The sequence below is a fragment of the Heterocephalus glaber genome, unplaced genomic scaffold, assembly GCF_053883595.1.
Source record: "Heterocephalus glaber isolate CG9 unplaced genomic scaffold, H.glaber_assembly_v1.0 deba00001444, whole genome shotgun sequence".
Taxonomy (NCBI): Eukaryota; Metazoa; Chordata; class Mammalia; order Rodentia; family Bathyergidae; genus Heterocephalus; species Heterocephalus glaber.
Genome location: NW_028258297.1, coordinates 11,542,523 through 11,570,504, shown reverse-complemented (window position 1 = coordinate 11,570,504; position 27,982 = coordinate 11,542,523). Strand labels below are relative to the sequence as shown.

The window sequence follows — 27,982 nt, the reverse complement described above, 5'->3', positions numbered from 1 at the left end:
GCCCCTCCCTCTGACCCAAGTTGCAGGACTAATTTGTCTTCTGGATGCCCTTTACCAGACTTTGATCCATAGCTCCCTAATAAAAATTACTCTCTGTGTAATCCTGGATCTTTTGGCCTTGTTTTTGTTTTGTTTTTTTTTTTTTTTTGGTGTCATGACAATTTCAGGCTATGATAGTTGGCATTTTTTACACCCAAATTTCTCACAACAATCAGTTCGTATTTGGTTAATACTTGTTGAACTGTATTTTGTAGAACAAAAGACAGGAAGAACCAGATAGATCTGAGATATCAGCATGATCAGACAACAGATGAACAAATAGCCTGAGCAGAGCTGTGACTCTTGACCACAAGCTGGTTGATCTGTACAATCACCAGGTCCCTTAACCTGTTCCTTGAATGTAGTTTCACTTCTTTCCCCCAGATCAATCACCGCTTCCCACACAACATTCGGAGTTTCACTGGAATTTCATCGATCCCTCAGTGCATCCTGGCCCCTTGGAGGTAGGATAACTTGCCAAGGGCTTCCCCCTCTCTGATGTCATTACCACCATTACCGCTATACCACCACCACCCCAACCACTGCCACCACCACCACCATCTCTGTCATCACCCTGAGCTCACTCTCTCACTGTGACAATGAGCGACAGGGCTAGAGAACAGCATGGATGGGCTTTATTGCTGCTGGGACCTCACACTATGGACAGTGGAGCTCTCTACTGTAGCCTCTCTTCTTTCTCTTATCTTTCAATAGTTCAAATTCTGGCTTCCTCCCATTTTCAACTCCTTATTTTTTCTGACCTTTCCCAGTCCCGTTTCCTTCATTGTTTCCATTCAGAGCCCCAGTGTATTCACGAGTCCAAAGTAAACTGTTGCCTCCCATTCCCCTCATTCACTCATTCTGTCTTGTCCCTTATTTCAGACTCTGCTTCCTGCCTTCCCTTTAACACACTTGCTTTCTGCTTTCTTCTAGCTCATCTTCCCTGTTGTTGGTGCTACTCTGGAGAGGCAGCTAAGGATCTGACCCTAGCTGCAAATCCTGATAGGTCTGGTTGAGGTACTTCAATATGCTCTCCAGTTCCTTAGTCTCCTTCCACAGTTCTTCACCCAGTTCTGACTTGGCCCCTTCCTGCAAGTGTGCTGAGTCTTGAACAAGGCTGTAAATCTCGAACCCGACGCTGATAGCTCCAGCAGCTGTACCCAATATCTTGACTCCTCTTGTCATTGCCCTACTAAGGCCTGCAAAGACTCTCTTCATCAACCTCAGCCCAAGTAAAGAAATTCCACTACTTATCAGCTTCTTACTGCCTGGAATACTTAAATTCTGTAGCCTTCAGAACACTGTGATCATGTCTATTAACTCATGGTCACCCGTGGGTGTATTGATAATATGTATGGACATCCCAGTATCTTTCAGAAATTGCTCCCAGTTTTCACTTGAGGAAAAAACTTTGGGTATGAAATGACCCACATCTTCTACAAACATTTTCAGGTTTTGCATGATAGCTGAAATCAAACTTTGTGCTTCTTCCTGAAGTGATGATGTGTTGCTTTGCTCTACCGCAGTAGAGGAAACAGTTGTCACACCACTTGCTACTCCAATTGCGGCCCCTGCTCCAGTGAGCACCAGACTGGCATCTGCTGTGAAGGATGCCAGAGCCAGGCCAAGGAGGGACATGACACCAGAGGCAGTGCTGGTGGAGCTGGCCACCACATTGGTGATGGTACAGTCCTTGCGTAGCTTGTCAGCCTGGTCTGCAAGGTTTCAGAGCTTTCTTACATCGTGTTTAAACTTTGTTTCAAGCTGAGGAAACAACTCCATAAACCTCTTCCTAGCCTGCTGGTCTTCTTGCTGCTTCTTTTTGTCCACCTCTGGCATGTCAGCTGCAAGCCCCTTCAGAGCCTCATGTAACTCGTCAGCCTCAGCCCTGTAATGGTAAAGTTCAATGGATTAAGACAGATATTTCATTTATCTAAAAATGGTTGCTAAAGCTGGATCCAGTGCCAACCACAGATATTTTAATTATAAATCCAATGGAAAGAGTTGTACAGGTGTATGAGACTTTTTTCTTCAATGGTGACCATATTTTGGACCTTTTGAATGCTCTCTGGTCCTTACTCAATAATGGGGCAATGAGTAAAAGTCATTTCAAGATGATCTCCACTGGAAGGTATTTGCTCACTCAAGTCCATGCTGTGACTACCTAGTATTTGCGGAGTGGAAATTCTTTAGGGAATAAAGAGAAGTGGGCCTGGGCAGGAACTTAGTTCAGAGCATATCAGTGCAGTGAAGAATGAATCCTATCCGAAAAGAAGCCTTCCCTTTCCCCCAGCTGCTGGGAGGCAATCTGCTACCAGGATGTGATCTGTAAGCCCCTGAAAGTCCTCCCTTCTAGCAATATCTCTGTTTGCCTGGGGACTTTGGGCACAGTACCACACAAGTTCAGCATCCCTAATCCAAAGATCCTAACCCTTTGATCTCTGATATGATGTCAAAAGTAAAAGTTCCAACATGTGCTTGTGGAATGGGTCACAGCGAAAATACAGGCATGCTAAAAATACTGAAAAGTATTACCTTCTCTGTATGTGTATAAAATATAGAAAAACATATATGAATTTATTATTTAGACTTAGGTCTCATCCCTGTGATATTACATTATTAAAGTACAAATACTTAAATATCAGGAAAAAATCCAGAACTTAATACGTCTGTGGTCCCAAGTGTTTCCCACAAAGGACGCTCGCTATTACCAGTGTGATGAATGATGACTACTTGGGAACATTTCTCAAATTCACAGGAAGTGGACACTAAAATCACTGAGCTCTGGTGTGGGAGGGAGACCCCAGGTCAGCCATGAGGGCAGACTGTGATTCAGCCTCCAAAGTACCCCAGACACTGATGATGGAGTTGAAAAGAACTCCTTCCTTGTCGACAATGTACGTAAGCTCTTCTGAACATCCTCTCACCTGGCCATTGACATTGGCCTTCCAGGGCCATCTTGGGTCTCCAGGACTTGCATTGCCCAGGCTTAGAACAAATCCTTCCAAGTCAGGACAGTGAGAACCTACCACTGTGATACCGGACCAGGTGCCCATCCCTGACTTCTGATGTATTTGTCCCTGACCTGCTTCAGGAAGAGTCCCATTAAGTCACCATCACAAAACTAAGGGTAGTCCTGATGTTCCTGTTAACAGTTAGCCTGCTTCTTGGCTCTTAATCCCAGCTGTCTTTACTGTCCACAGTTGTTCCCCAACCCTCTTCCCAGTGGTACGGTACTGAATGATGTCTTCCTCACTACTGTGACTTGTAGTAGAATAAGGAATCTTTCCCAGGGTGAGCTTTCTGCTTGGCAATTCCTGATGTGAACTGTCACACATAACTAATATAGTGCACTGTGTCCTGAGAAGAATGGACGCTTCATTGTCCAAGCCCTCTAAGCTCAGTCCTATGCAGCTCTTCCTTTGTTGGATTTGAAGCCGTGTCCTTTCCCTGTAATAGCCTATAGCTGTGTAATAAGCATCTTCATTGAGCTCTGTAAGTTCTCCTGGTAAATTTGAAAACCTGAGTTAGGTTTCAGAAATTCCTGGACTTTGACTGGGAGGTGAAGATAGTGTCAAAAATAAAGGTAAAATCTGGGTGTTGGGGTGCATTCTTGTAATTGCATACTCTGCAACTTGGAGGCAGAGAGATCAGAAGTTCAAGCCCAGCCTGGATAACTTAGCTACTTAGGAAGACTTTCTCTTCAAATAATAAAGGGTAGAAAGGCATTTCAGAGTGAAGGCCATGGGTGCAATCCCCACAAATGCCAAATTAAAAAAAAAAAGGATGGGGCTGGGGATTTAGCTCAGTGGTTCTGGCGCCTGCCTCACAAGCGGAAGGACCTGAGTTCCATCCTCGGTACCAAAAAAAAAACAAAAACAAGATGGTCTTTGGTCTGTGCCTGAGACATTGGAGTTTGGATAATGCCAGGAGCTTAGAATGTGAATAATAAATCCTCAGCGTCAGAGGGAACCTAAAAGATTGTTTTCCCTGTTGCCTACTTTCTTCCAATGCCTGACGCTCTTTTCCCTTCCAAGTGGAAGGTCAGTGGGTCAGGCTGCTGCCTCAATTGAGGGGAAGCAGAAGACCTGGGTGATAGACCTGCTGCACCCTGACTTCCCATACCTTGCTGCCTCCTGACCCACACTTGGCACCCAAACTTTCAGGGCCTTATTGTATGTCAGCCCTCTAAAGACACCTTAGTCGGAGACAACTTCACCTGTGTGCAACCAAGGCCATGTGCAAAGGCTCACAAGGCACTGAGACCCAGCTATCAGAAGTCCCTAAGCCTGCCAAGTCCTGAATTTGCAAGTTAGGATAGGACATATCTTCCTCTGTAACAGAAACTTGGAGTGTCCTCAGACTCTCTCAACGACACACAACTGGCAGCCAACTGTCCTCACTTCAGAGGTCATCACTAAGGCCTCCCTCCCACCTCTTGGTGAGGGGTCCTCTCGATAGAGAAGCATCCCCAGTGGCAGCTGAAACCCACTCACCACTCTCTATGCACCTCGGGGATGGATCCCGGTGGAGAGGGAGGAAAGGCTCCCTCCATGCTCACGTGTCCTCTGCTGGGTCCGCAGCCTCACTGAGCTTTGGGCTTTAGTCCTTCCTTACCTTACTCTGCCTGGCTTGGGACCCCAACCACGCTGTTCCCATTGAACACAGCACAGCCTGACTGTGCAAGGGACAAGTGTGGATTCCCGGAACTGGCAGGACAGCCAGCCTCACACCAGCTCTGTTCATCTTCACTCCATCCTTAGTGCTTTCTGGGCTGCAGGCGGATCCTGCTGTGTTTCTGCAGTTCCTCAGGTGGGGAGAAACCTGGCCCAAGGAAGCATCCTTAGGAAAGCAAGTCTAGATGTGCTGATCAGGTCTAGATTGCTCTGACTTGTCTCATCTCCAAGGGAGAGGAGACTCCTGGTCCTAGTCTCTTCCCTTCTGATTTTTAAATAACTTCCTCTGAGCAACAAATGTGAGTCAGTCATATACTGAGCACATTCTATGTATTGTCTTATTTTTTCACAATAAAACTCAATGGATGAAAAAGTAAAGGCAGAAAGTAGTGAAGGACCTTGCACAGGGCCCCTAACTAACAGATGGCCAATGGCATCCTGTCCTCTGTGGGCAGCACCTCCCCTCAACCTGAGCCCATTCACTGCCAGGGAATGACAGGGAGGAACCATCCTGCAGGGAGTGTTGAGCAAAACGCCCTCAGCCCTAACCACAGCACACTGCCCCCAGGAGGGTTTTCTACACTAAGAACACCAGCCCTGCAGGGACCTGGGTGGCACTGTTGTGGAGCCCCATGGAGCTGACCTGCCCAATCCTGCCTCTGCCCGGACCATCTCCCAGGCTTCATCTTCAGTCACCAGATGCTGCAGATCCTCTCTGCTCACTGTGTACCAGAAACACTCAAGGACATCCTGGATGAAGCTTTCATTTTCTAGATAGAGGAGAAAAAAGAACAAGGTTAGAAGACAGTGTGGTGCCGTGTGAATGGCATGGAGTGCATGCTGGTTAGAGGTCCATCTTTCTGAGTTGGAGTCACATGGATACTTTTCATAGTGTTATAAATGGAACTGTGTTCCCTACATTCACATGGTAGAGCTCTAACCTCCAATTACTGTGTTTGGAGACACAGCCAACGAACATGTAGCATAATGCATGCTAAGTGAGGGCTCTGCTTAAGCCACGAACTTGTGCTGGCAGCCTCAGAGAGCTATTCACCAAGGAGGTGCTGTGGCTTCTTTGTTTTTGTTCTTGTGGTATTGGGAATGGAAGACAGAGCCCCATACATGCCAAGGTATTGTTCTATCACTGAGCCACATCCTTAGTCTTTTGTTACTTTATTTTGAGGTAGTGTCTTGCTACATTGTCCAGGCTAGTCTTGAACTTGAGCAGCTCCTGCCTCAGCCTCCTGACTAAGTCTGATAGATCACAGCTGTGTTTTACCAGGCATGGAAATAGTATGGTGATTTCCTGAGACATGAATTTTTTTTCACTGTTCAAAGATTCATTGCAATAATACAATAAAAGTTAGAAAACATTTGTGTGACTCAAAACTGGATTGGAAGTCGCAAAGCAAAGACAAATTCCTGCAACACGAGGAATACTGCAGTTCTCTTTACCAGCACAACAATGAATACACTTTCCAAATCATACCTGAGACCTTGTGTGAATCCTGCCCCTGTACCCGATGTGACATATTGTTTTTCACCCTTAATTTACAGATGTGCAAAACTTTTGTTAGTTGTATTCCATTACAAAAATGTCTTTCATAAGACTAAAGCAGCCTATTTGGTGGCTGTGGGTTTTTATTCATATTATCTTGTTTCAATAAATCATTTTAAAATGGAAAACATGACAAGTTCTATGGCTTTTAATTTTAAAAAAAAGCTTACTGTTTACATATTGTTCTCACACCTACATGAAAGATTTTAATGAGCAGCAAAAAATGTAGAAAAAACAGTGGTTGAAATGCATTACTTGAAAGTATTCACAGAATAGATACAGTGCAAAATAATGAAACCAAAAATATTTCAGCAGTGTAAGCCAGTCTGTTGGTGTTCAGCCAACATCTCTGGGACATTATTGCAGCCAGGACTTCCGCTCATGGGTGTGTGTCCTACAGATAAACAGACCGTAGCTTCTGTGTGTGGGGGGGGGGGGAGTTGGAGAGGAACACAGAAACATGATGAGTTACAACAGAGCAGCACAAATAAAATGAGTTTGAAACTATTCCTTGCCCTCAGAGACCAGGATGTACCCACAAAATGCCATCTTACAAAACGCCATCTTGGCCTGTAGATGAACTCTCCTCATACACCTCCCTTATAAAATAGATGTATTCGTAACTGTTTGTTCTGCTTCTGTAAACTTGCTTCATCGCTTCTTGGAAGGAGATAGTGCCTGGTGCCCTCCCTCCACTGTAAAGTGCCCTAATCGGCTGAGCTGTGAAAAATATTTTTGCAACTAGTCAAAAACATGCTAACCTCCCCTTGAACTTGTCTTCTTAAAATAACATCTATAAAAGCAAAGCTGCTATAATATCCTATGTAAACTGTGCTGTTCTAGGGTTCAGGACTTCACTTCGCTTAGGGAGTGGAGTCCATGCGTGTGAATAAGCTCCTTTCAGTTTAACTTTGTCATTGGTCCCAGTGTTTGGTGATTTATCGGCTCGCTTGGCACAACAAAAACTACCCCCTCCCAAGCATAATATTCTAAAGACAAAATAAATGAAAATTTTCAAATTGCCGGCTGCTTTTCTACAAAAAAAAAAAAAAAAAAGATGGCAGAAAAACAGTTACTGTTTTCCAAGTCGTTAAGAATCACTTCCTGTGATTCATCCAACCTCTAGAACTTAGTGTCAGCATCACAAAGACGACACTGACCTGGGTCTATGGCACCTGGGACCCAGAAGAGTCCAGAGCATGTCTTCCTTCATGGAACTGGCCACACGCAGGCCCTTCTCCCACCAGTGCTGGTGTGGGCAGATGGCTCTCCACACCCTTTGTTCTATTACCATCAGCACGTGGGTCACAATCATAGGCCACCTGGCAAGCAAAGCCGCTTGTCTTGCTGGGGATTTAGCTCAGTGGTTCCAGTGCCTGCCTTGCAAGAGCAAGGTCCTGAGTTCAATCCCCATACTAAAAAACAAACAAACTAACAAAAAACAAACTGCTTGTCTCCCTGCTGAAAATAAACAATCTTTTTTGTCTCCAAGCACTACCTTAACTAATCAAACAAATTTTACTAGGGAGAGCTTTCTTGCTGCAGACTTGGTATGTGTTCAGTCCATGCGTAAGCTTTAATGGTGTCCAGTGTAAGCTTTGAACCAGGAGGCCACTGAGGCTGCAGCAGAGGAGATCATCCCCCCGCACTGTTGCTTGAGATAGCTGGGGACACCTGGGAGCTCTGGCTCTGGGAGATTTCCACAGGCTGGGAAGGGATGTCCCAAAACCGAGGGTTTGCTTGGCAGGTTCTCCCAGTCAGTTTCCTCATCGCTGATGTGCTCATCTCCACTCTCATCGATTCTCCAGCGACTCCAGGATCTACAAATTCCATGGACTCCTCAAGGTCTGCTCACACTTCAAAGGATCCTGCCCTGCTCAGGTGCCCTGAGCTTGAGCTGACCAGGTACATGAGATTCCCGACGGTGTGCAGTGGTTGTGACTGATCCAAATTTACATGCTGAGAAAAACAAGGGTGAAGGATATTTGCGTTCAGTTTCTTGACTGCTCGACTAAACTTCTGTTTGCTGAGATTTTCGCCACAAAATTCACTGTTGCACAGCTTTTTAGAAAGATTGACATCGAGCGTGTGAGACAAAACGTTGACCAGCCGAGCGGCGTAGCACAGCGCAGCACTGATGGCGTGGGCGGGGCTATTACGCTCCATGTCAGGCCCGGCCTGCATTGTTTTCTCCTCTTCCACCCAGCTGTAGTCGGCAGAGTGGTCCCCAGCGTTCAGCAGGCTCATCCAGGGCCCCGTGATGCCGATGCTGGTGTCCGCATTGTGGTCATCACAGACCCACTGCCCCGAGAGGTACATCGTCGCTCTCTGAAGACCCATCTGCAGGGTTTCTCACCCTGGTCTTTACTTCCTCGATTGGAAAGATGACAGAGGTGAGCTCTAGAATGTGGGCTCACCGAAGGTCTGCAAGATGCTCGTAATGACTTCTTGTCAAGAGTTTCTTTTTCTACCAGGTCACCAAGTTTTCGATTGTGCCTCTGACTCTTCTCTTTTTTCTCTCGATGCCATTGTGCTCGACTATAAAGCTTCTGGTTCTTTTCCTTGGTTTGGAGAAGACCTTCTGAATTTTTCTTCATTTCTTCGTTTCCTTTACATATTGTTTGTTTCAGTTGTTCAATCCTCATCTTGCAGGACATTATTTTTCCATCTCAATTAATCTGTTATCCATTTTCCTTCCATAGCTTTAAATATCCTTTTGAAATTCTTCTCGCTTGCTCTTAAGTCGGTTTAACCTTTCCTTCTTGTCAATAAACCTCTCCGGGTCGCACCGTCGAAGTAGAGGAAATGGCCGCTCTGGACGGACGCACTTGGCGCAAGTCAGCAGCCGGAGGGCGATACGCACAGCGGACACGCTCGGCCGCCACGTACAGCCCTTCTGCATCGTCCAAAGGCCACCAGGTCCGGTGCCAGTGGCCGGGGCCCACAACCAGGGGCGTCGGGCGCCAGCGCTGCCTTCCCACTGGGAGAGCCCATGATGGTCTGGAGAAATGGATTTTTTAAAAACACAAATTGTTTTCTGCATAGAACTGTCAGAAAGTAAACTGTTCATCTCCCAATTGAGAAAGTTGTTTTCATCTCCCAAGAATGTATTACGAGTTAACCATGGTGCCATTGTCTCAAAATGTGAATTGAACCCATCGGTGGGTTCTGAAGTTTGTTTAGATCAAGAGCAGCGTTATAAAATATATATATATGTCATTATACATATGTCATTATATATGTCCTTATTATCCAAGATATGTTTAGAAATTCAGAATTTTTAACCTCTTTTCACATTTTGAAAATATTTTTAACTAATGTATGAGGTACAGGGTGATTTTTCAAGGGAACTGGTACTTCATCCCCTCAAATTTTTATCATTTTCTTTGGGTTGATAAAATTAAAGATTATCTTAATAGCTCTTTTGAAATACACCATTAATAAAATTTTTAATCTTTTATAAAGATTTGTACAAATCAAATACAGTGTATTACTTACCAATCCTGGTAGTCAGCCCCATTGTTCTTTTGAGAGTGAAGCAAATGGATATTCACATTAAATGACATAAATGGAGTAAGGTTGTAAATAATCTCAGGCCAGCAGAGAGGGCAGAGTTTCTGCCCTGAATACCCCAAAACTGCAGTTTCTATGGAGGTAGGGGGTATGGAATTGCAGATAAGGGACTGGGAGCCAACATGAATTCCTGTGTGGACTAGGACATGATATAGAGTATATTTCCTACTATGTGAACACAAGAGAGTCATTGTTATCTTTTCAAAGAAGAAAGTGAAACTGAAAGAGGAGGGATGACTGGCCACATCCAGGAAGCAGAGAGCTTAGGATCTGAATCCAAACTAACTCACTACCAGTATGTTGGGATTGGGTTCAAGCCCCATGTTTTAAAAATCCCTAGCTAGAGGTGGTGGCACATGGGTGTAGTCCCAGCACTGACTGGGTGAGGAAGGAGGACTGAGTGAGCCCAGAAGAGTGAGACCAACTTCCACAACAATTGCTTGACCCCAGATTTTAAAATCTCCTTAAACCTCAAAACTACAAGTGATTTCTGTATTTTATGTTACAATATACATGAGGGCTTTAAAGTCCACACTGTTGAAGGAAGTTGTGATGGAAGAGGACTCCTGCTAATCACAGAGACTCTAAGACGAACTTCCAGGTGGCTGGTGAAGGGGCAGCTGGACTCTCTGCGCTGATCCCTTTGATCTCTATAAGTCTCAGAGGCCTGGTGGCTCAGGGCACCCAGGACCCAGGCTGGCACATTTACTAAACAAAGGCAAGTTTATGTCAAGCAATGAAAGAACCACAGCTCTGCCTCAAGATGCCAGGCCTGTGGGGAGCCCCTGGCTTCCAACCCTCCCTCGCTCCTTTATTCTTCACCCTGACTACTGACAGCACAATTTGCTCTCCAGGGCTGATGAAGAATTCAGGAATAGACTGAAGGAAGGAAGTGTTGATTGGGGGTGTTGTTTTGTTTTTGTTTCAGTTTCCAATTTTTCTTTCCCTTGAGATAGTAGGAGTTCTTCCCTGCCTGAGGAAGTCACACCCGGGAAGCAGGTGCCATCACTGGCAGTGCAGCCCAGGTGTCCTCACACAGCTTCAGGGTGAGTTGAGGATGAGGAGGCAGAAGATTCACCTGGAACTAACAGATTTCCAGTGAGGGGAAAGAACTACACCCACAGAAGACCCAGGAGGTGAAGGCACTGGTCAGGTCTCACCCACATGGAAAGGTACAGATGATCTTCAGAAAGCCATGGGAGATATTGTTCTCACTTGACAGGTGCAGTGAGGAGCTCCATGTCACAGAGAAGGAGTCGGCAAAGTTCACACAGGGGTCCGGCTCAGTAGCATACTGGGTCCGTCTTCCTTCTGAGTCACTCAGGACTATTGAGTCCCCACAGGGAAGGAATTGGAGGAAGTGGTCTCTCTATTGGTAGCGCCCCAGGGTCAGTCAGGACCAGAGCCCAAGTGACAGGCAAGAGGCTATCCCAGTTCCCTGTCACCTCCCTTTCTTATATCACTGCCTCTTGTGCACCTTTCTCCCCCTTCTCTCCCTACCTGTCCTCTACTCTTTGGAGCAGCTTCACCCCAACAGAAGCCTTGACTAACAGGTAGGGCAGGGAGGATGGGAGGGCCTAGACTCTGCCCTTAAGGAGAGGGTCCAAAAGGGATGGTCCACAGACTCCACAGGGAGATTCCTGGGCCCCCTGCCCATCCCTGACTCATCTGCAAGCTTCCTTGGCCTCAAAAGAGCCACCTCAGTTCTATTTCATGTGTAAGAAATAACCAAAGAAGAGTAAATACCTGTGGAACCTGCGCTGGCCATGGTGATGACAATGTTGTCTCCGAGAGGTTTTTCCTATGGCTTACAGGGTGTCCAGGCTGGAAGAAAGAAGGAAACAAATTATGGAGTAGAACAGGGACAGCGAGGGCAATAACAATCAGAAGCCAGGGGCCAGGTCTTCCACGCTGCCCTCTCAGTGCAGAATGACCCAAATGGACTTCACCAAGTGTGTTCTTGTCCAGTGGGCCCTGTGAAGGCTATTTGAAGAAATGCAGTCATCCTGTTCCAGCTTCATCTGCCTTCACCTCAGCCAAGGCAGAGGGTTTGTGCGCTGTAAGTGTCCAGAGGGGAGACAATGGGATGAAGACTCAGCCACGTAGGAACCATTAAATCCATACACAGAGGAGCAGGTGGGCAGGAAGGGTCTGGCAACATTTGTGTTCACTAACAACAGTGTCTAGTGTTGAGTGTCTGTGGTTCCTTACAGGTTCCTTACACACCCCTCTCTGCGTGATCATATACTCCATGGTGTGAGTGTGCCTTGTGCCTGACATTTCCAAGCAGAAGGAGCCACCCTGAACATCAGGTAAAATGCCCACCCTCAGGAGTGCTGGGACCAGGCTTGAACCCAAATCTTTTTCATCCAAATCTCATGTTTCTGCTGACTCTGCTCTACTCTCCTAAGTTCACAGAATACTTACTCATATATGTGTTGATTGTCAATGACCCTTGCACTTTGACTCTATCCAAGTCCCTCTCTTCATAAATGTTCTTGTGTCCCTTCTCATGATTACTAAAGCAAGCTCCTCTTTGCTTCTGTGGATCATTCAACCCAGGAGGAACTGGAGTCCTGCCAGACCCTGGCCCTGCTTGGGCTGCCTAGTGTCTTCTGCTGTCCTCCCCTAACTACTGAAACTTAGGTTCTTTCTATTCATTTATGTAGATGACAGCGCATGAATATGCCCTAGTGTAAGACCTAGCCTGCATTTGAGATTATTTCCCTAAGGTATTTCTGGAGGTAGAACATCTGTGTCAGAAGATATCAACATTTATATATGTGCAGTATATAACACTGTCTTTCTTTCAGTCTGGCCAGTTGTTAGGCACTTCTTTTTAAAAAATTAAAGTTTTTATATAAAGAGGGTTTCCTTAAGTTCTTGTGATTCTCTTACCTTGGGAGAGTCTGAGGAAAACAAATGTAAATTATGTGCAGTTCTTATTTGTGAATACATAAAGGCGTTTATCCATTACTCCGACATAGATTCAAACAATGCTGGTCCATGCCCCTATAGATGTGAAACAGTGACTGACCTTGGTGAGTCTCACTCCCCCTCAGTATGTGCTCTCAGACTTTAGGAATAATAACACAGTATTTTTCCAATGAACTTTCAAGGGTCCAGCATTCATGTCTTTCTTTACAGATGAGTGAAATGAAAGACAGATGTTTAAGGACTCATTCTGGGTCAGAAATCTAGTAGTGATGAAGACTGGGTCCCACTCAGGAACCCACAGTAGCTCTCCTCACCCTGGTGCCAGTGAGATGTGGAAGGAGGCCAATGGCAGATCCAAGACTTCAGCGAATGTTTGGAAGACAGAACTGGATGGAGAAGGGATAACTGAGTCATGTAGAGCGCAGGAGCTGCCGTGTAGAGAAGAGGAGAGCAGGCCCATGGCCAAGAATGGTTGCTGAGGCAAAGCCACACACACACCTGCATGCACTACTTATTTTCTAAAGAAAAGGCCAATGTAAAAAGAAGCTGCTTTTCCTTGAGACAGGTATGAGCAGAGTCCTCCGTAGTAATTGATTTTCCTTAATGACATGCACATTCTACTTCCATTTTTTTCTCATTCTAAGAAATTAGATGCTACTTTTTAGGAGTGAATGACTTGAACCACAATAAAGCATTCTTTTTGATACACATTAAGGATAACAAAAGGAGTTTGAACAAATGCTAGGAAGAATGGAGCCTGAGTCCTGATGTGACAAATGTCAGTTTAGGAGAAACCTGCTAAACTGGTTGATGAATCTGAGCTCTGTAAGACTAAAGCAGGGCTGGGGACATAGCCTGCTGCTAAACTGTAAGATCAGAGTAAATTCTCCCTACGGGCAGATCTGTTTTCTAGAAGTTAATTGTTCCTCACATAGTGATCTCTGGGCATATTCTCCATTGGAAGGAACTGAGATTCCTGGGCCTGTGATACCTGCTGTTCCAGAGAGCAAGTTTGTTGTCCAGGGTGTGTGCAGCAGTGTTCAAATAGGCAGCTGTGAATCAGCCCTAACTACTTCAGTAGAATGGTAGTAATTGATAAGGCTCAGTCTGATTATATTTAATCAGGCCACGATGAGTGTTTGAGCCACAAGATCAATATGACACTAAAAAGAGAAGAGTTGAACAAATGAATACAGACAAGAGATCCAAAAAGGTTAAAAACGGTAGTGATAATAAGAATAGTTTGTACAGTAGAGAATGTCAGTAGGTACTGGATTTTAATAAGAAGGTGATCTATAGGCATTTTCTCTTCTGATGATTTATGCATCTGTCTGTGAGTGTTGAGAAAGAACAACAGCAGCCCTAGACATGGGCAAGCTGGCCTGGACTCTAAGCCAGGCTGTCACTCTATGATTGGATAGCAATAATCTCAGAGAATATCGACTCAGGCAAGGTTGCCCTGAGACCCCGAGAAAATGGCACAGGGCAAGGCCACTTCCCAATTTTATCTAAGCACAGACAGACCCAGGTCTCTGGGCCACTCACAAAGTACCAAGGCCCCTCAGCTGTGGTGTGAATGTACCTCTAAATAGCTTGCCTTAGAATCTTAGTCCCCAAATCCCGATGTTGCTGGTATTTGGAGGGGGCCTTTGGGAGCTAATTAGAATTAGATGAGGCCATGAGAGTGGGGTCCTCTTGGTTGGACTCATGGATTCACAAGAGGAGAGACCACAACTGACTCCTGGTTGCTCCATCTCAGCATGTGATGCCCCTGGACAGCTTTTGATAAAGCAAGTAGCTGAAGCCACACTGATGCCATGCACTTAGACTCCACAGCTTCCATAGCCATGAACTAAATAAACCTCTGTTCTCCATAAATTAACCTGTGTTCCTCATAAATTTCTAGCAGCCAAAGAAACATTCTGAGATAGTGTTGGCTACACAGCATGATTGTTACCTTTGACCAAGTGTAGCTTTATCTTCATTCTGACCTCAAGATGGCGATGGCTCCCCACTGGCCCTTTCTCCTCTAGGCAACAGCAGCTCTGGCCATTCCTGTGCAGATCCACCTCCAGGTGCTGACATTTGCCCTCCGTCCTTATCTCAACTGCACAGTGGGTCCTATGGACCCAGATACCAGACATAAAAGGCGACATTCCACTCCATCCTCCTTCACTGCCTCTTGTAGTGGGCAGGAGACATACAGGTACATACCTGGCACCTGGGTTGACTTGCAGCTAACATTTGTTATCAAGGATAAACCTAAACAAACCCGAAGCTTTGGTTGTTCTTTGTTGATAGAAAAACCAGTAACTTGATTGAGTCACAGAGGTGGGGGATGCAGTGTCAGCTTCCCACTGGCTTCCCTGCAGATAACACCTCTACTGCATGGGTTAAGAAAACAGTGGTTGCCCAGGTTACTTGTGAGGGACTTGCAGACTTCTTGTATTGTAAGTACTGGCTTTTTCTCTAAGCCTACAGATATTCAGTGGTTTACTGAAACAAGACAAAACTGCTTGACATCTCTGCCCTGATACTGAGTCTGTTTCTTTTACTGATTTATCCTTTGGCTTAGATTCAACTCAGGACTACATATAGACAAGTTGATCATTTGGGAAACATTTTGTCCTGAATTAAAATCCAGGGTTAATTACACAAGGCTTTCTTAGCCTGATTTCTTCTTCAGGCTGAGGACATCTAGCAGCCACCTAGAAACATCAGAATACAAAATAAGAAAAAGTGCGTGCACATGAGTTCCTAAAGCGTCTCTATATATGTTCAGAAAGAGAATATTTACCCATGTTTTTTCCTCATTATTTCTGGTCTTTATCTATCTGTGACTCTCTGCCTCTCATGCCATTCAGAAGTTGATTTACCATCAAAGCTCCCTCTTCTCCATTAATTGGCCACTGAATAAAATCTTTCTTCCTCCCTAACATTCCTCTCTCAGACACTGGTTCTGCCATGGGATGAGCTTCCAGATGTGGGTGCAGTAACACAGGGACTGTGTGATTCTGGTGAAACCAACAACACACAAAGCCAAAACTTGGAGCAGCTTCTGAAGAAAAATGGGGAATGTAAGGAGAAAATGGAAACAAAGTCTTTGTAAATAGGGAAGGGTGGAGGGGGTGAAAGGTGCATAGGTAATGGGGAAAAAATAAGAACCAAGATACATCGTGTACAGTTACAAGTACCCAATGATAAATGTAAATAAATGTATACTTCGAGAACCTGTACTCTAATAAAATGGAAAACACAGAAGAAATGGACAGATTCCTAGATACATATGAATTGCCAAAGTTAAATGAAGAAGATATAGAAATTCTAAACACCCCAATTACAATGAGTGAAATTGAAAATATAATAAAATATTTACCAACAAAGAAAAGCCCAGGTCCTGATGGCTTCACTGCTGAATTGTACAAGACATTTAAAGAAGAACTAATGCCATTACTCTTTAAACTCATCAAGGAAATTGAAAGGGAAGCAAGGCTTCCAAACTCATTCCTGGAAGCAAGTGTTACTTTGATTCCAAAACCAGGGAAAGACCCAACCCTAAAAGAGAACTACAGACCAATCTCCCTAATAAACATAGATGCAAAAATCCTCACCAAGATAGTGACAAACAGAATACAGAGGGTCATCAAGAAGATCATACACCCTGACCAAGTCGGATTTATCGCAGGGATGCAAGGATGGTTCAACATTTGCAAATCAATAAATGTAATACACTATATTAACAGAGTCAAGGATGAAAACCATATGATCATCTCAATAGATGCAGAAAAGGCATTCGACAAAATCCAACATCCATTCATGATAAAAATGCTACAGAAAATTGGAACAGAAGGTCTTTATCTCAACCTGATTAAGGCTATCTATGAAAAACCAACAGCCAACATCATACTAAATGATCAAAAACTGAAAACTTTCAAGCTAAACTCAGGAACAAGACAAGCATGCCCACTATCACCACTCCTGTTCAATATAGTTCTGGAAACATTAGCCACAGCAATTAGAAAAGAGAAAGAAATAAAAGGAATAAAGATAGGAAAGGAAGAAGTTAAACTGTCATTATTTGCTGTTGATATGATACTTTACATAGAAGACCCAAAAAACTCTACCAAAACACTTCTAGACTTAATTGACAGATTCAGTAGAGTAGCTGGATATAAGGTCAACACTCAAAAAACAATAGCCTTCTTATACACAAATAGCAGACTCACTGAGAGAGAAATTTGAGAAACAATTCCTTTTACAATAGCACCCCCAAAAATGAAATATCTAGGAGTCAATCTAACAAAGGAAGCAAAAGACCTCCACATTGAAAACTACAGCACCCTGAAACAGGAGATCGAGGAGGATATAAGAAAATGGAAAGACATCCATTGTTCCTGGGTAGGAAGAATCAATATAGTGAAAATGGCCATACTTCCTAAACTGCTATATATATTTAATGCAATGCTGATTGAAATTCCAACAATATACTTCACAGAACTAGAGAAAACAATCCAAACATTTATTTGGAACCAGAAGAGACCTAGAATAGCAAAAACAATTCTGGGCAACAGAGACATGGCTGGGAGTATCACAATACCCAACCTGAATCTATACTACAAAGCTACTGTGATAAAAACACCATGGTACTGGCAAAAGAAACAGACCCAAGGATCAGTGGAATAGATTAGAAGATGCAGAAACAACTTCAGACATACTCAGCCACCTCATCTTTGACAGAGGAGCCAACCACCCTCATTGGAGGAAAGATAACCTATTTAATAAATGGTGTTGGAAAAACTGGATTTCAACCTGTCAGAGATTAAAACTAGACCCATATCTATCACTATGCACTAAACTAAGATCAAAGTGGATTAAAGATCTAAATATTAAGACAGAAACACTAAACTTGCTGGAAGATAATTTAGGTAGAACTCTTGAAGATATTGGCATAGGAAAAGACTTTATGAACAAAACCTCAATAGCACGGGAACTAGCAGAAAGAGTCAATTGGGATTTCATCTTATTAAAAAGCTTCACTGAAAGAGAAACCACCAACAGAGCTAACAGACGACCTACAATGTGGGAAAAAATTTTTAGCAGCTGTAACTCAGACAAAGGGCTACTATCTAGAATATATAAAGAACTGAAAAAAATCAGACCCCCCAAATTCAAAGACCCAATTCAAAAATGGGCATCTGGAATGAACAGACATTTCTCAGACAAAGAAGTAAAAGCAGCAAATAAACATGAAAAAATGTTCAACATCACTGGTCATTAGAGAAATGCAGATGAAAACAACACTGAGATTCCACCTCACCCCAGAAAGAATGGCTACTCTCAAGAAATCAACCAATAACAAATGCTGGCAGGGGTGTGGGGAGAAAGGAACCTTCTCCATTTTTGCTGAGAGTGCAGACTGGTGCAACCACTATGGAAATCAGTATGGAGATATCTCAAAGAACTAGGGCTGGAGGTCCCATTTGACCCAGCTATTCCCCTGCTGGATATTTTCCCAAAAGAATTAAAAGAATCATACCACAGATATATATATATATATATATATATGTATCCATGTTTATAGAAGCACAGTTTGTAATAGCTAACGCTTGGAAACAGCCCAAGTGCCCATCAAGTGGAAACTGGATAAAGAAGATGTGAGGTTTTTTTATAAAATGGAATACTACTCAGCCATAAAGAATGAGAAACTAGAGTCATTTATAGCTAAATTGATGCATATTGAGGCCATACTCTCAAGTGAAATAAATAGGACACACATGTGTAAATACCAAATAGTTTCTCTAGTGTGAGAAACTGAGAGTGTAAATAAGGATTAAAAGGATTAATAACTAATAACTGATACTTTGAAATAGGAAAAGGTCCAAAGGGGTAGGGGTAATGGGAGGAGATAGGGAAAGGGAAGAAGGGAAAGGAAAAATTATGAGAAAGAAAAAAAAATGAAAACGAAGTATGTAAATAGGGAAGGGCAGAGGGGGTGAAGGGAGGATCAGGGAATGGGGAAAAAATAAGAACCAAGATACATCATATACAGGTACAAGCACCCAATGACAAATGTACAAGTATTGTATACCTAAAATGTACCAATAAAAGAATTTCAGGAAGAAAAAAAAAGAAAAGTGAGGAAGAAGACAGGAGAGCAGGCTGCCCCTTCTGCCCTCCTCCTGCTTAAAATGATACACAATGCTTTGACATAATGAGACATGAGGATCATGAGCCAAATCAGACCAGAAGGGTGGGGAGGCAGAAAGACCAGGGTCTTGACGAACTCCACACATTTTTAAGTAGTCTGCCCTTTGGGTCTCCTCCTTCCTTGTCTCTCTTCATCTCCCTCTGACCCTTGTCTCAGCCATTTGCTCATGTAGGAAGTGCTCCCTTCTGCCTGACTGGTACACAGTGAGTCTTCCTAGGATGAGCCTACTGGCTGCTCGACCCCCGAAAGGAGATTGGTGGGAAGAGAAGGGAGATGTTAGCAGGAAGCCTAGGTGGCACCTGCCCAGCCTTTCCCTTGAACACCTGCACAGAGGATATAATCTCTTCCCAATCAGTTGTGGCCTCAGCTCTCCCCAGGGAGCGGAGAATAGATGCTGAGCAGTGATTCTCCCTGCCAGTGGCTGCAGACACCAAGCTTACCCAGGAAAGAAGGTGTTAAGATAATCTCCTCTTAAGGAGCCATTAATGGCCTAAGCAGGTCAAGTTCAAGCCCCTGAATCCAGAACCCAGGCCCTACTCCCTGCTGTAGCTTCTCTAGCCCACTCACCTCCCCTTCATCCCGTTCACCTTGAATCAAGTCCCTGTTCATGCCCATGATCTACATTCCAAGACCCCAGGGCTTTCCTGGAATGTCTTCCCCACCTTCCCCTCCATGGGGTTATGGAAGGTTCCATGGATCTTTTTCTGCCGAAATATGAAATATGGCTCAGGTGCAGCCCTTTACTCTGCCCAGGTCTTTCTGTAACAAACAACAGAAATTCAAATGTGCAAGGGAAAATGTTTGTAAGGGTGTGAACATGGTATGCAGATTGGCTTTGCTTTTACTACCAAAATGGAGGGCAATAACTACCTGTCCAACCATAAGGCAATAGAAAGCAGAGTCCAAAAATAGAAGAGATCTTGTGCCATGCTTAAATGGATTGGGACAGAGAGAGAAGCAGCATAAACTAAAATGCTCTTGGAGGTCTAAAGACAGAGGCTGAAATCACTATCTCCATGGAGCTGAGCCTGAACAGCAAGTGTGTGTGTGTGTGTGTGTGTGTGTGTGTGTGTCTGTGCGTGACAGTGTGTTGCCATATGCAAGGATTTTTTAAACCTTCTTGGCACCATTTAAAATGAAATTCAACACAACTTTTACCAAAATAGTAATTCTGGCATCTGGCAGCTCAATCCATGCTCCAGTCCATAGATCGTCATCTGACATAAAAAGCCAGCAGAGGCTTCCTGTTCCCTGCTTTCCCTGTAGCCTCTGTGGTCACAATGTCTGCTGTCCCCTCTCCTCATACACCTTCACCCTAGGGGTGGGGAGCAGCCTGCTGGGGGGTCAGAAAGGCTGGAAATCCTTTCTCCATCTATCAGGTGAGAGAACAGAGGCCTAGGGAGGGAAAATAAATTGCCCAGAGTCACACAGTTCTTGGCGGGCAGAGTGGCAGCCAGAAGTGGTCCTCTGACTCTGGGATTGAACCAAATCATAGGATTTTAAAAGAGAAGAGTTGCTAGGATTGTCTCAGCTTCCATAAACACAGAGGTTCACCTGAAGAACTCACAGTGTGGCCTAGGACTGTACAATCACAACACTGAGTCCGTCCTTGGGCACCATTCTGTAATTTCCCCCTCTGAGGCTCCGAGTATGGACACCATTTCATCCTCATAAGCAGGACAGCATCTGCCTCTTCTTCCTTTCCCCACGGGCTGAGCTGATGCACAAGTGAAGGCCGGGATACACTGACCTGCCAAATATCTTCCCAGTTGCATCCTGGAACCTTAGATAAATCAGTCCCCTCTTAGGGCCTCAGTTTCTCCACAGGGCCTGACAGAGTAGATGCTCAGACACAGGGTGGGGAAGGCAATCCCTGGCTCCTTGCACTCAAGAGAAAAACTTGCCCATGGGCCCTCAGCAGCAGCATCCTAGAGCCAGCCTCAGAGTGAATAGGTCACAAAGACAGGTGACTTCTGGGACCCTAGCCTTCCTACACTTCTGTTGGTTTGTTCAAATTTTTCAAAATGGTGGCCACACAAACATCTACCTTCTCTCAGCATCTCCTGGCTTGTAGAAAGCAACTTGGCAACTGCCTGGAAAAGCTTTGTGAGTCCCTCTGAGTGGTTCCCAGCCACTTCTGTTAAGGGCACAGAGGAGTGGAGCAGACATAGCCTTGGGTACAAATCCACCTCCATGCCAGTTGACCGAGGAATGGTGCCCCAGCTTCTCAGAGCTCATCTTTCAAGTAGAGACAATAATCCTGCACTGACAGACAGCCTGTGAGGGTTAGGGATGGGAAGTTCCCAACTTACCAAGAAATTTTCCCTGGCTGTGTTTGGACTCGACCCAACTGTCTTGAGCTCTGTCAACCCAGTCACAAGTGTAGGCCAAGTAATGACCAGAGGTGTCCTCCAGAGGCTGGATATATTCTGATACCCCAAAAAGAAAAACAGAATGTCATTAATTATGAACAGCTCATGATCACACACCCCAAACACAGCTGGCTAAGTGCTAACCTCACCGCACCCTCCTTGTTTACCCACTGAACAGAGCCACCTCCTATCTCTCATTCCAGGTCCTACTTTGGCTAGCCCACCTCAGCTGGGGGATCACCTGTGGTCTTCAAGAAGAAATCCCTGCCACATGGAGTGTGGGACCCTCCACACAGTACTCCATTCATCACTAGGGCATGGAGGTGAACACCCTCTCTCTTGGGCCCCCCTGTCCCAGCACACCTGCCTCACCCATGTCCCCCATCAGCATCAGCTTGTATGCTTGTTCTGCTCTTGTTAGGATGTCATATCTACACCACTTCTAGACAGTAGCTTATGAAGGTTCTTCTGGCATGATCACCTGCTTCACCACCTGGAAATCTCACACATGGCTTCCTCTGAGATCCCTCAGCATGACCACCAGCAGAGTCCACTGCCCTCTGGTCTGCTTCTGTGGTACCTTAAGAGGAGACTCAATGCCCACATCTTTGATTTACAACATGGCAATAGCTCATTTAAGTGGAATGCTGTGGGGTTTCTCTGACTGGCTCAGAAGTTTCTGTGAGTGAGGTTGAACACTACAGTCCATCCTCATCATTCCATTGGGGGCTGTTACATCTTAGGCAAATGCCTCTGAGATATTATGATGACGGAGCCCACCATCACCTGTCGAACAGTACCTGAATGGGGGAGTGAGGATGAAGAAAAATAAAGACAAAGAGATAGAGTCGGGAGGGCTCCCAGAGACCGAGCACCCAAGTTTACTTTTCACCTTTCTTTTATACATTTGGTGAGTTTGGTCATTAATCATGACCCTTATCCAGAGACACCTGCTTCCCTGTTCTCTAGTTCTTTGGAAATTCCCCACCCTCATGGGCTTCTTTGTTTCTCGGGGTTACAGAACGTTCATCATAATAAACATCTGACTTGGCAAGAACGCGGTTCCTCATAACATAGTCTCCTTGCTCTTTATAATGGAGGGTAAGATTAAAATGGAGTCTCTATGGCTAACACTGCTCTCCACATCTCCCCCTGTTTTATATATTATGATCAAGGTCCCTTGATCACGCAGATAGACTGTGCCTGTCTTAGGCGAGGAATATAAAGAAATCCCTTACCCGTCATCGAGTCAAGAATGTCACGGTATTCTCGCTCTGTCTTAGGTTGGTGATTTTCTGTACTCCTCTTACCCGTCATTGACTACCAGCCTCTGCAGGGGATAACACCTTAGGCTTAGGTGGTGTAGCATGTAATTGTGGATCATGAATACTTCCAGCCATCCTCATCAAAGAATGCATAAACATCTGTAGTAGCACTGGAAAGATCATGCATCTAAGAAGTAGCCCTCCTCCAATGATTACTATAGAAATGAGTTACCGTGTAAATGCAGATGTAGATGGCAGAACTTTTCTAATTTGTTCAATAAAATCCTGTGCAGCCTGGGCTGCATCAAATTTTAGGGGTTCTGCATTTTGGAGATCTATAATATCCTTATGAAGCTGTACTAAATCTAAGGACACATTTGCAAAACCATCACCTGATTTTCTGTCCGGGTGACACAATTACTTATTTGACAATTAAAGCAAATTACATCATAATAATCATTACCTATCTGAAGACTAATATTTTCTACAAGCAATATATAAGAGCGCATTACACATGCAATGACATTTCTTTTGGGATGATAAGAATTTTCAGATTGGGCCTTAGCCTCATCTAAGGCTGCAGCCAATTTCCAAATATATGTTTGAGCATATCCTTTGTCACTCCACCATAACCCTATAGAGAGTGCCATTGCACTTAACTATGGGGGACTAGGAAAGAGAGAATTATACATCTGGGTAGAGGCATAATCCTGAGATTTAGACCAGTCCAAAACATAAGTATCAAGTCCAGTAATATTATATCTCACAGGGGCATCCGCCACACGTCTCTTTCATGGAATAGTCTTATTGGAGCATTGCAGTGGTCTCCATACTCACAGGTAGATGTAGATGGACTCCAGTGATCCCGTATAGTTGAACGATCGAACCTCGTTCTTGTCAGGGGCTGCCACAGGTGGATCAGGTACATAAGTCCAATAAACTTCCCCATTAAGCATCATCATTAGATTCATCAGCAGGACAGTTGTCAGAATCATCCTGAGGGGCAGGAGAATTCCCCGCGAAATGGACCAATCTTTCAGGCGGCCACCTGGCACCTTCAGCGTCCTGTGGAAAAACACAAACATGCCCTCGTCCCCATATTAATACCGGGTCGGGGCCATTCCATACACCCGTGAGGGGATCTTTCCACCTCACTTGAGCATATGATGATTTAGTTTTAGGATGCCACAGCCGTTCTGCTGCAGTCATTCCATGAGCATCCACAATCAGAAAGTTCAAGGTGAAGAGAGCATGATGTAAATAATTTTGTGGGGATAAAGGGTATAACTCCCCCTTTTTTATTTTGTGCAATTGATTTTTTTAGAGCACCATGGGCTCTTTCCACAATCCCTTGGCCTTGTGGGTTATAAGGAATACCTGTTTTATGGGTGATACCCATCTGTCTGCAAAAGATTTGAAAAGCTTTACTAGTATATCCTGTGCCATTGTCAGTTTTAAGAATGGTAGGGACTCCAATTGTGGCAGAGCATTTTAAGCAATGGGCTATTGCATGTTTTGTAGCTTCTCCAGTTTGTGCAGTGGCCACAATAAATCCTGAAAAGGTATCAATACTTACATGTATGTATTTGTTTTCCAAATTCAGCAATATGGGTAATATCCATTTGCCATAGCTGATTAGGTTTAAGGCCACGGGGATTTACCCCATAATGAGGGACAGAATGGTGTGTAGGACAGGCAGAACATTGCTTAACTACTTGTCGAGCAGCTTCTCGAGTTATATGGAATTGTTTTCTTAAGCTTTGGCTATTTTGATGATGTAGAGAGTGAGGCTGCTGAGCTAATTCTAATTGACTGAAAGCTACCAGCCATGTAGCCTGATCTGCAAGATCATTTCCCTTCGCCAGGGGTCCGGGAAGTCCAGAATGAGCCCTAATGTGACCCACATAACAAGGACAGGTCCGGGCGTGTATGCACCATTGTATTTGAGCAAAGAGCTCCTGTATTTGATTATTGGCAGCATCAATATAAGCAACTGTTTCAAGCACCTGTAAAGCTTTAACAATATAATGACTATCTGTATACAAATTGAAAGAATAATGGGCCAAAAGTTCAAACACCGTAGCGACGGCACAAAGCTCAACAATCTGAGCGGAGGCGGGGGCTGTATGAACAATCTGTGGCTTTCCTGAATAACATATGCTGTAATACCATTGGAAGACCCATCAGTAACATATTTAGAATTTAAACTTTAAGGATAACCAATATAACCAATTTATAATAACATATTGAGACAATGTTTATTGTAGTCTGTCTCCCACAAGATTATGAAATTTACTAGGGGGTCCCTTTAGTGAATTAAGACCAGAATAATTATTTTCTGGGTGGCCACTTCTTTATTCATCAAAGGGAGTCCCCATAGTCTCTATTTACTTTGACGAACAAATAATATGAATATATATATATATATCTTTTTATTTTACAACTGTTTAATGTAATATGATTATTGTATGTAGGTAACAATACACACTAGTTTTATAAAATAAATCTCAGTGAAACTTTGACCAATTAGCAACCTGGGAAGGAGGGCATGCCTTTAATTTAATAACATTTATCTGTAAGCCAATTTAACAATAGGTGAATATCTTTTTTTTTTTTCTTTGAAAGGTGAAAAGGAAAAGAGAAAAAGAAGAAAAAGGAAAAAAAATTGAGCTCAACTGTACAGACAACAGACAAACATAAAAGACAATTTATAAAATTAGAGTGCACTCAAATATATTTGGCCAAATTGAATTATAATATCCTCTTTATGATTATTAGATTTATAATTGTATGACTGGACAAAACCTTTGGAATAGTCAATTAACAGAGATCTCTTGAGATTAGAATCAGAAGGAACAAAAGTGCTTTTATACCTGTAAATATAAAAAGAGCATTTTGAAGTTGTCCCCCCCTTTTTAAATTTTTTACCATAAACCTATAATTATTATTAGCCCTGGGTATCTTCCCCTCTGTCAACTGCATGTTGCAGGGCAGTTTGCAGTGGCAACAGAGACCGAGAATTGACAGACAAAGGTCTGGGTCCTGGGGGATGTTTGATCATGGCTATAAGAGGGTCAGTTTTCTTTATTATTAATCTTGGAGCTGCAACCGGTGGGGGATCAAGACCAGCAATTATACTAGGAACTATTCCTCCCTCGCCCTGAGCCTTCTGGCCCTCCTCTTCCACCTTTAAGCCTGTCTGCCACTGCTGGCAAAGAAACTCCAATGTCTTTTCTAACCTAGTAATCTTTTCGGTCACGTCCTCATTTGCTGGTTGGCTGGATTTTCCGGTTTTCCTGGCCACGGCTACGATAGGGAGGGAGGGCCAGTCCTCATTGTTATATCTAGCAGCCTCTTCTTCCAAATCATCAGCATCTCCCGGATCTAAGGGACCCTCATCTGGAAGAAGACCCTTCCTTAATGCAGGCTCTGCGTCAGCATACACTGGCGGAGCAGATGGCTCAGTTTCACTTTCTATAGGAGACGGAGGGACAAGCTCAGGAACACCAGCCTTGTCAGGCTCCTCTGAGGAAGGACTTGAGGAGGGTCCTTCAACCCTCTCTCTCTCTCATGCCGAGGATCCAAACTATCTCTAATTAAAGCCCATAAACTAAAAGCATCGATAGGGACTTTAGTGGGTCCACGACCATCGTAATAGTCCTGAAGTCGCTTTCCCACCTTATTCCATACTTCTAAATCTACTGTGCTTTCTTCAGGGAACCAAGGACAAACTTTTTCTACAGATTCTAAAAAATTACATAATTGTTGATGCCCTACCTTTGCTCCACGAGACAGAAGCATATTTTTAAGCATATGTACAAAAAGCAGCCGGCTATTACCAATTCCCATCTTGTTACTCCCGAGTGTATTCACCGCCCTTAATTTACTTATCCGAGCTCACGATCCGCGGTGTCCTTCACTTGATTCCCCCGTATTCATGTACCTGTTCGGGCGCCACCCATGACGGAGCCCGCCATCACCTGTCGAACAGTACCTGAATGGGGGAGTGAGGATGAAGAAAAATAAAGACAAAGAGATAGAGTCGGGAGGGCTCCCAGAGACCGAGCACCCAAGTTTATTTTTCACCTTTCTTTTATACACTTGGTGAGTTTGGTCATTAATCATGACCCTTATCCAGAGACACCTGCTTCCCTGTTCTCTAGTTCTTTGGAAATTCCCCACCCTCATGGGCTTCTTTGTTTCTCGGGGTTACAGAACGTTCATCATAATAAACATCTGACTTGGCAAGAACACGGTTCCTCATAACATAGTCTCCTTGCTCTTTATAATGGAGGGTAAGGTTAAAATGGAGTCTCTATGGCTAACACCGCTCTCCACAATAAATGTAAGTGCTCATGCCTGTATTCCCAGCGAGTGGGAGGTAAGGTGAGAGGATCAGTGGATCTCAGTAGCCTTAGACCAGACTGAGCCACAATAGAAGACCCTAACATAAGACAAAAACAGTAGCAACAACACACACACAAGAAAACAACTCATACAAAATAAAATGAAAAAAAGAAAAACATAATAAAAATTTGGGGAATTTAAAATATTCTTCTGTATAATGTACCTGGGAAGTCCTCAAATGTTTTTACAGCCACAGACTATTGAGTAAATCTATTTTGCACAGAGGATTCCTCCTGCTAATGATGGAGGGTCTAGGCCTGGCAGTGGAGGGAATTCTTCATGCTGCTGAGGATGGTGCAGCGGGAACCTCAGCTAACATGCCTGTGGTCTCTCCATGTCTTAGGGACCTGGATCCCAGTGTCACCTCTGCCCTCAGGCCAGTCCCTTTGATAGACAACAATAAGTTTATCCCCAGGAATGCACCAGCCAGAGGCTCAAGGACCCCAGGCCCGTGGGAAGCTCTATCCTAACCCTTTTGTTCTTCATCACAACTCCTGAGAACACAACTGAGAACGGTGAAGAATTGAGGAAAGGACTTGGTCCAAGATAACTGAGTGAAGGGGAGAAAACAAGACAGAGGGAAAACTAACACTGAGTAAGGGTTAAGGGGAATGGATGTCGCTGGAAATCCCTGCAGTGATGGTTCCTACTTACAACACTGATATTGCTGGGAGGGCGGTTTCATTTTTGTTTGCCAGTCAGACATTTTTTTTCCTTGAGATAACTGGGGTCAGTCCCTGCCTGTGTCAGCCATACACGGTGAGCAGGTGCACGGCACTGGGAGTGCAGGGCTGGTGCCCGTTCACAGCCTCAGCTTAGGGAGGGGGAAGAGTCCACTTGGAACTAAGAGGGCCCAGGTAGGGAAGAGACCCACACTCAGGGAGGACCGACTGTGTGCCAGGCTCTGGCCTGGCCACAGCCACATGTTACACCTGCTCCTTTCTACA

The 27,982-nt window shown here is 44.2% G+C and overlaps 2 pseudogenes across 1 annotated transcript; both read right to left on the bottom strand.

Annotated features, from left to right (window-relative positions):
* Positions 1–1,035: 1,035 nt before the first annotated feature.
* On the bottom strand, positions 1,036–26,720 carry LOC101725002 (apolipoprotein L3-like; annotated as a pseudogene). Its single transcript, XR_015452315.1, has 8 exons — positions 23,466–26,720; positions 22,602–22,693; positions 21,727–21,943; positions 21,304–21,420; positions 11,593–11,670; positions 11,062–11,172; positions 5,359–5,485; positions 1,036–1,927 (listed from the first exon to the last, which is right to left on the bottom strand). The product of XR_015452315.1 is annotated as an apolipoprotein L3-like (transcript).
* LOC110349399 (beclin 1-associated autophagy-related key regulator-like) lies at positions 5,492–11,055 on the bottom strand (annotated as a pseudogene).
* Positions 26,721–27,982: the final 1,262 nt, after the last annotated feature.